The sequence below is a fragment of the Mesoplodon densirostris genome, chromosome 5 (assembly GCF_025265405.1).
Source record: "Mesoplodon densirostris isolate mMesDen1 chromosome 5, mMesDen1 primary haplotype, whole genome shotgun sequence".
Taxonomy (NCBI): domain Eukaryota; kingdom Metazoa; phylum Chordata; class Mammalia; order Artiodactyla; family Ziphiidae; genus Mesoplodon; species Mesoplodon densirostris.
Genome location: NC_082665.1, coordinates 87,783,964 through 87,792,851, shown reverse-complemented (window position 1 = coordinate 87,792,851; position 8,888 = coordinate 87,783,964).

Here is an 8,888-nt window from a genome sequence, read left to right as displayed (position 1 = left end):
ACTACTTTAAGTGAATATTAGGTTTTCTAGCAAGAAGCATTTGTTATTTTTAAAATAATAGAAATATCAAAATAGCTATAAATTAGGATGTATTGAAGATGGAGGTTTGAAGACATTGAAAGAGATAATACATCTGGAAATAGTATAATGGTTTATGGTCTTTTAAGCGTTCTCTGTTATACAGAATACAGGTCTGCATGTCGTCTCTAGGTTTGTCCATTTAATTTAATAAACATTGTCACTTAGTTTTCAGAAGCCTGCAAAGTGAGTACAACCTTTGTTTTATCCATTCAGCTGCTCTAATGTGGCTTTTAGAAAAGCAATGAAGGGCTTTATTAGATGGATCAATGAAAGTTGAACAAAAGCATCTACTAGGAAAGTTAACACTAATATTTGGCAAAAATGGAAAAAATCTTTAAAAATTAAGCTGTACTTTGCATATTGTTTCCTAACATTGGGTCACAAAATGTTTTAAATAAAAACTATTTCTTCTGTGATTTTTGGCCACTTTTTAAATAGGTTATATATTTCTTACTATTAAGTTTAAAATGTATTTTAGATACAAATCCTTTGCCAGATATATGATTTGTAAATATGTCTTAGTCTGTAGCTTATCTTTTCTATTATTTTAACAATATCATTTACATACTAAATTTTAAAAATTTTTATGAAGTCCCATTTATTTTTTTTCTTTTATAGATTGTGCTGTCAGTATCATGTCCAAGAACTCCTTGCTTAACCTCCAAGCTCAATGGCATTATACATAAAAGAAGCCAGTTTCAAAAGTTTGCCTACTGTATAATTTCATTTGCATGATATTCTTAAGACAGAACTATAGTGACAGAGAACAGATTAGTGGTTGCAGAGATGGGTAATGGGGTGACAATGAAAGATTAGCATGAGGACTTTTATGGGGTGATGGAACTGCTCTGTATTCTGATTGTGATGGTGATTAAACAAATTTGTGCATGGTTAAGGCTCATGCAACTGCATGATTCTCCCCGAAATGTCAGTTTTACTGTATCTTAAATAAAAACACAAAAATAAATGAATAAAATTAAAAAATTAAAAATTTACCACAGTATATTTCATGGTAGATATTCCTTAAAAATATATGAACAATTAGCAAGAAGGAACAGTGGTGATAAATTAAAATAAAATTGATTAGGTCACAGACTCACAAAAAGGCACCAGTTAAGACAGTTTTCATTCTCAGAGCTCAACTGGGTGTCATATATTATAAGTTCAGTCATAAATTTATGAAATTTATGTATAAAATATAAATACTAAACACTTTGCTATTGCCTCACACAGTGTAGCTAATAGAAATATTAATAAGGCAGGAGGTAGTACTGGTATCAGAGTTTCTTAATTATTTTCCTTAAGAAACAACAATAAGAACAAATGTACAAGACAATGAGTAGAAGAAAAAAAGAATCCTAAAAATGTGAGCTGGGACATAATCATCCCATATGACAGTAATTAAGTGTTCAGGACTTATTCTCTTCATTTATTTCATAATTGGCTAGAAATCAAACTTATTGCTAAGTAAGACCTAAGAGAACCTTGCTTTATAAAGTGGGTATATAAGGTATATTGTAGCTGGTTCCTGTGGATTCAGCAACTCACAGATTCTTGGGAAAGAGCATCATACAGTCAACCTTTATTTGTTTGTTTCTCTAGCTATTTATTTATTCAATACCGATTTAATCAACCATTAACCTGGATTAGACATAAAATTATTTTTCCTTACTGCCATTTGAGATCTTTGCTTTTTCTCTTTACCTGTGTTTTGGTTTTAACAAGTAATTGAGTCAGTGAATCTCTGCTGAAAACCCCTAAATGTTAACGAACTTATTTCTTAAAGGAGTACATGAACACATATCCTTCAATTTTTTTTTTCCCAACTGCTGCCAGGTGGTTGCTATCAATAAGGAGATATTTTTACTAAAGACTCAACTGAATTTTTAAGGTTAAAAAAGGCTACATTCGGGCTTCCCTTGTGGCGCAGTGGTTGAGAGTCTGCCTGCCGATGCAGGGGACACGGGTTCCTGCCCTGGTCTGGGAGGATCCCACGTGCTGCAGAGCGGCTGGGCCCATGAGCCATGGCTGCTAAGCCTGTGCCTCGGCAGCCTGTGTTCTGCAATGGGAGTGGCCACAACAGTGAGAGGCCTGCATACTGCGAAAAAAAAAAAAAGGCTACATTCTTAACTACAACAAAAGAAAATAGACGGAAAAGCTTTCAAGGATAAAATAACAGAAGGAAGAAAGTTCTAAAATAAAGTTCTAAATAAAATAAAATATAATATAATAAAATAATTATTAAAATTAAAAAAATTTTAAAAATTAAAATAAAAAATTAAAAAATAGTTTAAAAAAAAGAAAGAAAGAAGGAAAGAAAGAAGAGAGTAACCAAACCAATAAACAAATCCACCAGTGATAACAAGGGCTAAAAACTATACAAAGAACAAACAAAACAGGGACAGACACATCCCTAGGATAAATGGTAAAATCAAAGTTATACAGACAAAATCCCACAAAGAAGCATACACATGCACACTCACAAAAAGAGAAAAAGGAAAATTATATATATATATATATATATATATATATATATATATATATATATATATATATATAATTTTCTTTTTTTTGTGACATCTTTGTCTGGTTTTGCTATCAGGGTGATGGTGGCCTTGTAGAATGCGTTTGGGAGTATTCCCCCCTCTGCTATATTTTGGAAGAGTTTGAGAACTATAGGTGTTAACTATTCTCTAAATGTTTGATAGAATTTACCTGTGAATCCATCTGGTCCTGGGCTTTTATTTGTTGGAAGATTTTTAATCACCGTTTCAATTTCATTGCTTATGATTGTTCTGTTTCTATTTACTATTTCTTCCTGGTTCAGTCTCAGAAGGTTGTGTTTTCCTAAGAATTTGTCCATTTCTTCCATGTTGTCCATTTTATTGGCATATAGTAATTGGCTTTAGCAATCTCTCATGATCCCTTGTATTTCTGCAGTGTCAGTTATTACTTCTTTTTCATTTCTAATTCTATTGATTTGAGTCTTATCCCTTTTTTTCTTGATGGGTCTGGCTAATGTTTTATCCATTTTGTTTATCTTCTCAAAGAACTGTAGAAATACAGATCTGCAGTTCTTTGAGAAAAGAATATATGATCTCTTTATATATATATATACACATATATATATACATATATTTACATATATATGTATATATATACATATATTTACATATATATATAGGAAGAGAGCAAGCAAATCATTAAACAAATCTACCAGTGATGATAAGCTCTAAATACCAAACTAAGATAAAGATAATCCAGAAACAAATTTGATGCAGAAAGCAAACCCCAAGTCTACAGTTGCTCCCAAACTCCACCACCTCAATTTGGGGATGATTCTTTGTCTATTCAGGTATTCCACAGATGCAGGGTACATCAAGTTGATTGTGGAGATTTAATCAGCTGCTCCTGAGGCTGCTGGGAGAGATTTCCCTTTCTCTTCCTTGTTCGCACAGCTCCCAGGGTTCAGCTTTGGATTTGGCCCCGCCTCTGTGTGTAGGTCACCTGAGGGCGTCTGTTCTTCCCCGAGATAGGAGGGGGTTAAAGGAGCAACTGATTCGAGGGCTCTGGCTCACTCAGGCTTGGGGGAAGGAAGGGTACAGAATGCGGAGTGAATCTGCAGTGGCAGAGGCCAGTGTGACCTTGCACCTGCCTGAGGTGTGCAGTGTGTTCTCCTGGGGAAGTTGTCCCTGGATCTCGGGACCCTGGCAGTGGTGGGCTGCACAGGCTTCTGGGAGGGGAGGTGTGGATAGTGACCTGTGCTTGCACACAAGCTTTTTGGTGCCTGCAACAGCAGCCTTAGCATTTCATGCCCATCTCTCATGTCCACGCTGATAGTCGTGGCTTGCACCCATCTCTGGAGCTCATTTAGTCAGTGCTCTGAATCCCCTCTCCTCGTGCACCCTGAAACAATTGTCTCTTGCCTTTTAGGCAGCTCCAGACTTTTTCCCCCGGCTCCCTCCCGGCTAGCTGTGGCACGCCAGCCCCTTCAGGCTGTGTTCACGCTGCCAACCCCAGTCCTCTCCCTAGGATCTGACCTCGGAAACCTGAGCCTCAGCTCCCAGCCCCCACCTGCCCCAGCGGGTAAGCAGACAAGCCTCTCAGGCTGGTGAGCGCTGGTCGGCACTGATCCCCTGTGCAGGAATCTCTCTGCTTTGCCCTCTGCACCCCTATTGCTGGGCTCTCCTGCTTGGCTCCAAAGCTTCCCCCACCTCCCTCCATTTCCGCCAGTGAAGGGGCTTCCCACTGTGTGGAAATTTTTCCTCTTTCACAACTCCCTCCCAGAGGTGCAGATCCGGTCCCTATTCTTTTGTCTCTGTTTTTTCTTTTTTCTTTTGCCCTACCCAGGTACGTGGGGGGTTTCTTGCTTTTTGGGAATTCTGAGGTCTGCCAGCATTCAGTAGGTGTTCTGTAGGAGTTGTTCCACATGTAGATGCATTTTTTATGTATTTGTGTGGAGGAAGGTGATCTCCATGTCCTCCTCTGCCATCTTGAAGGTCCTCAGATTCAGTATGTCTTTTAATGTAATAAGATTTTTTCCAGACACCAACGTAAGAAATTGGTCACTTTTGTATTTTCCAGTTTTGTCAAAACTGCAGTACTTAAAATAAGTGGGAAAATACTTTTGATTTAAAAGGATTGGGTGCTAAAGAGAAAAAGACAAAAGATCAAGGTTGAAGGGATTGGGTGTTTTTTTTGTTTGTTTTCCCCTCTACTGGAATAGCAAGGAACTATTTTCTAGAAGATGATACTTACACTGAAACTTGAAAAATGATTAGGATCCTATGATATGAAGTGTTGAAGTAAGATCATCCTAGAAGAAAACAGTATACCTAAACCCTAGGTGTGAAAATCTTTTATATTTAAAAAAAGAAAGTCTTTTTGGCTTGATTTTAGTGCCTGTGGGTGATAGTAATAGGAAATGAGGTAGATAATTAGGGTTAGATCATGGATGGTCATCATAAGTAGTTTGAATAGAAAAATGTGAAGATAAATGTATAATTTAAATATATAATCGTTCTTAAATAAAATCATTTCAGATTATGTTTCCATTAAAAGAAACCCAATGACTGAAGAAGTTATATTAACATGACAGAATGTGTTTTATAGATGGGACAAAATGATGGAAATAGATTAATTGATAAAATAAAGCCCAAAGGAAGCAATATATTTGCATAAATTAAATCCCTATAGAGTAACATAAGCAGACCTGCAATGAGAATTTAGATGAGTTTTTCTACAATAATTTTTGCTCCAAATTCTAATGCACAATCCTCTTTTTATATGTTCCACAACTAATCAATGATAATAGAAATGCTTTTTTCTACGTGATATGGAACTTAATGTTTGTTTGTTTTTTTTTTTTTTTTTTTTTTTGCGGTATGCGGGCCTCTCACTGTTGTGGCCTCCCCCGTTGCGGAGCACAGGCTCCGGACGCGTAGGCTCCGGACGCGCAGGCTCAGCGGCCATGGCTCACGGGCCCAGCCGCTCCGCGGCATATGGGATCCTCCCAGACCGGAGCACGAACCCGTATCCCCTGCATCGGCAGGCGGACTCTCAACCACTTGCGCCACCAGGGAGGCCCTGTTTGTTTGTTTTTAAGACGGAATGATTTTTAAATTTTGTTGTCGTAGTGAATATTTTGAAGAACTATAAACATCAAGTTGAATGCTAACCAGCAATCAGCACTAGTAGATCTTATTTCACTCTGCATTAAAAATATAAAGATTTCAGTAGTTCCTATTTGGAGATAATGTTTATTATTCCACTGTTTACTTTTAATGTCAAACAGGTTAGGTCAGATGTGGTCTAAAAAAAGTTCAAACTTTGCTCCAAAGAATATTATGTACAGAAATGTTAATTCTGCAACTTTCACAGAGACCCAATACATATAACCCATTCATGGTTGTGAAAAACTATACATTTTTTAAATTATGCAGACTATTTTCATATTGGTCCTTTTACTCCTCTTCTTTGTCTCATTCACATAACAAACATCATTAACAGTATTTAGGGAATGGAAGACATAATGACAAAAGACCTAAACAAGGAGTCAGCAGTCTGAATTATTGTACTAATGCAGCTTTCTTTAATAGTTGAGCATGAGAAAGTCATTGAGAATCAGAAACTTCAGGGGTGAAACAAAAATTATCATGGTCAAGAGAAATAGCAGGAACCTTGTAATCAGAGAGACCTTTTTGTTTGTTTCTAAAGTATTAACTTTGCACCTTAACAGCTGTAAGACCTTGGATGGTTATTTTGAGCTCGGGTGGCCTCAGCCTGCAGTGGCTTAAAGCAGGGTTTCAGTTCCCGGCCAGTGATTGAAGTCGGGTCTTGGAGGTGAGAGCACCAAATCCTAGCCACTAGACCAGTGGTCAGTGACAAGGCTCTGGCCCTATGGGTTTGCAGAAAAAGAATTCCCAAAAAGACGGAAAGTAGTGAAACAAGTAAAGTATTTATTAAGAGAAAAAAAAGAATACGCGTGGATAGACACACGGGCGGGCTCAGAGAGAGAGTCACGCCCTAATGGCAGTTTGAATCACTTTTATGGGGCATTTCTTCCAGGTTTCCTTTGGCCAATCATTTTGATTTGCCTTGTTCAAGTCTGTATTTGGTATATCTCAGGATCCTCCCCTGTGTGTTCATGCATCTCTTAGCCTAGATGGATTCTACCTAAGAGGCCTATGGGTAAGTGAGCATTAGTTGACATCCCCTCCCCTTTGACATCCAAGGAGCCTTTCTGCACATATGTAGTTGGGGTGGTCTCCTGACTTCGAGAATGAGGAATATGTGGTGTCTTATCTTCTACCTGGGCAGGATCCAGCCTCCTCTCTCGATTGTCCTGTTATACCTGTCTCGGAGTTATCAGTCCACAAGGAACAAACTCAAACAGTTTTCCCAGAAGGGTGTCTCCTGCCTCAATTTTACCTCCATAAACTATGTTTTCTTCACCAGGAGAACAAGGATAAGAATGTATTCTACACATATTTGATATAAAGTGCAATGTAACCTTAAAATAAACATGTTCAAATAGTTTACCCTTCCTTGGACAGTGAAGATTCCTTTAAATGAGAGGCCAGAAATAATAACATTAAAACCCACAGCAAATGCCTCAATACAAAAACAAAAAGACGAAAACAAAAAAAAAGCTATTAGATTTCCACAAATACACTCCAATAAACTGCTTAATTTCCATTTTTTACTTCTATGCCAGTTATCAATTGCCTCCCAGCTCCAAATCCACCCTTCTTTTCTCTGCTTTGTGATAATGGAGCTGAATCCTTTAAATGTTTCCTTTGTCTGCTGCCACAATGTTAGATTCTGTCAGGAGAGGGCAGTGAAGGGACACTTCAAAAGGAAGGGGCTTCACTTCCTGTTCCTGTTTTCCTGTTTTTTTTTTTTTTTCTACAATGTATTGCTCATCTAGTGGCTTCCCAGAAAATCTCACAGGCAGCCCTGTGGATACTTCACACTGAGTTTCACCAGCACCACCGTGGGGTTTCTTGCCTGTTAACCCTGACCTACAGAACATCTCAAAACTTTCATCTTCCAGTGAACCAGGGCCCCACCCTCTGCAATGTGAGTGTGTGTGTGTGTGTGTGTGTGTGTAGGGAGTTCCTTTCTTTCAAGTTTGCTTCTTTCTTTAATATTCTTCAGTCCTCCTGTGTACGAGCACAGGTCACTGTCCACACCGCCCTTCCGGTAGCCTGTGCAGCCCGTCACTGCCGGGGTCCCGGGATCCAGGGGCGGCTTCCCTGGGAGAACGCACGGCGTGCCTCAGGCTGGTGCAATGTCACGCCGGCCTCTGCCGCTGCAGGCTCACCCCGCACTCCGTGCCCCTCCCTCCCGCCCGGCCTGAGTGAGCCAGAGTCCCCGAAGAGGCTGCTCCTTTAACCCTGTCCTGGCTGAGCGAAGAACAGACACCCTCCGGCGACCTACATGCAGAGGCGGGGCCAAATCCAAAGCTGAGACCCAAGAGCTGTGAGAACAAAGAAGAGAAAGGGAAACCTCTCCCAGCAGCCTCAGAAGCAGCGGATTAAAGCTCCACAATCAACTTGATGTACCCTGCATCTGTGGAATATATGAATAGACAACACATCATCCCAAATTGAGGAGCCAGGAGTCACTGCTGTGCCTCTGAGGTGGGAGAGCCAACTTCAGGACACTGGTCCACAAGAGATCTCCCAGCTCCACATAATATCAAATGGCGAAAATCTTCCAGAGATCTCCATCTCAACACCAGCACCCAGCTTCACTCAACGACCAGCAAGCTACAGTGCTGGACACCCTATGCCAAACAACTAGCAAGACAGGAACACAACACCACTCATTAGCAGAGAGGTGGCCTAAAATCATAAAAAATCCACAGAGACCCCAAAACACACCACCAGATGTTGACCTGCCCACCAGAAAGACAAGATCCAGCCTCATCCACCAAAACACAGGCACTAGTCCCATCCACCAGGAAGCCTACACAACCCACTAAACCAACCTTAGCCACTGGGGACAGACACCAAAAACAACGGGAACTACAAACCTGCAGCCTGCACAAAGGAGACCCCAAACACAGTAACATAAGCAAAATGAGAAGACAGAAAAACACACAGCAGGAGAAGGAGCAAGATAAAAACCCACCAGACCTAACAAATGAAGAGGAAATAGGCAGTCTACCTGAAAAAGAATTCAGAATAATGATGGTAAAGCTGATCCAAGATTCTATTTCCCAGAACCAAAATCTTGGAAATAGAATAGACAAAATGCAAGAAACAGTTAACAAGGACCTAGAAGAACTAAAGATGAATCAA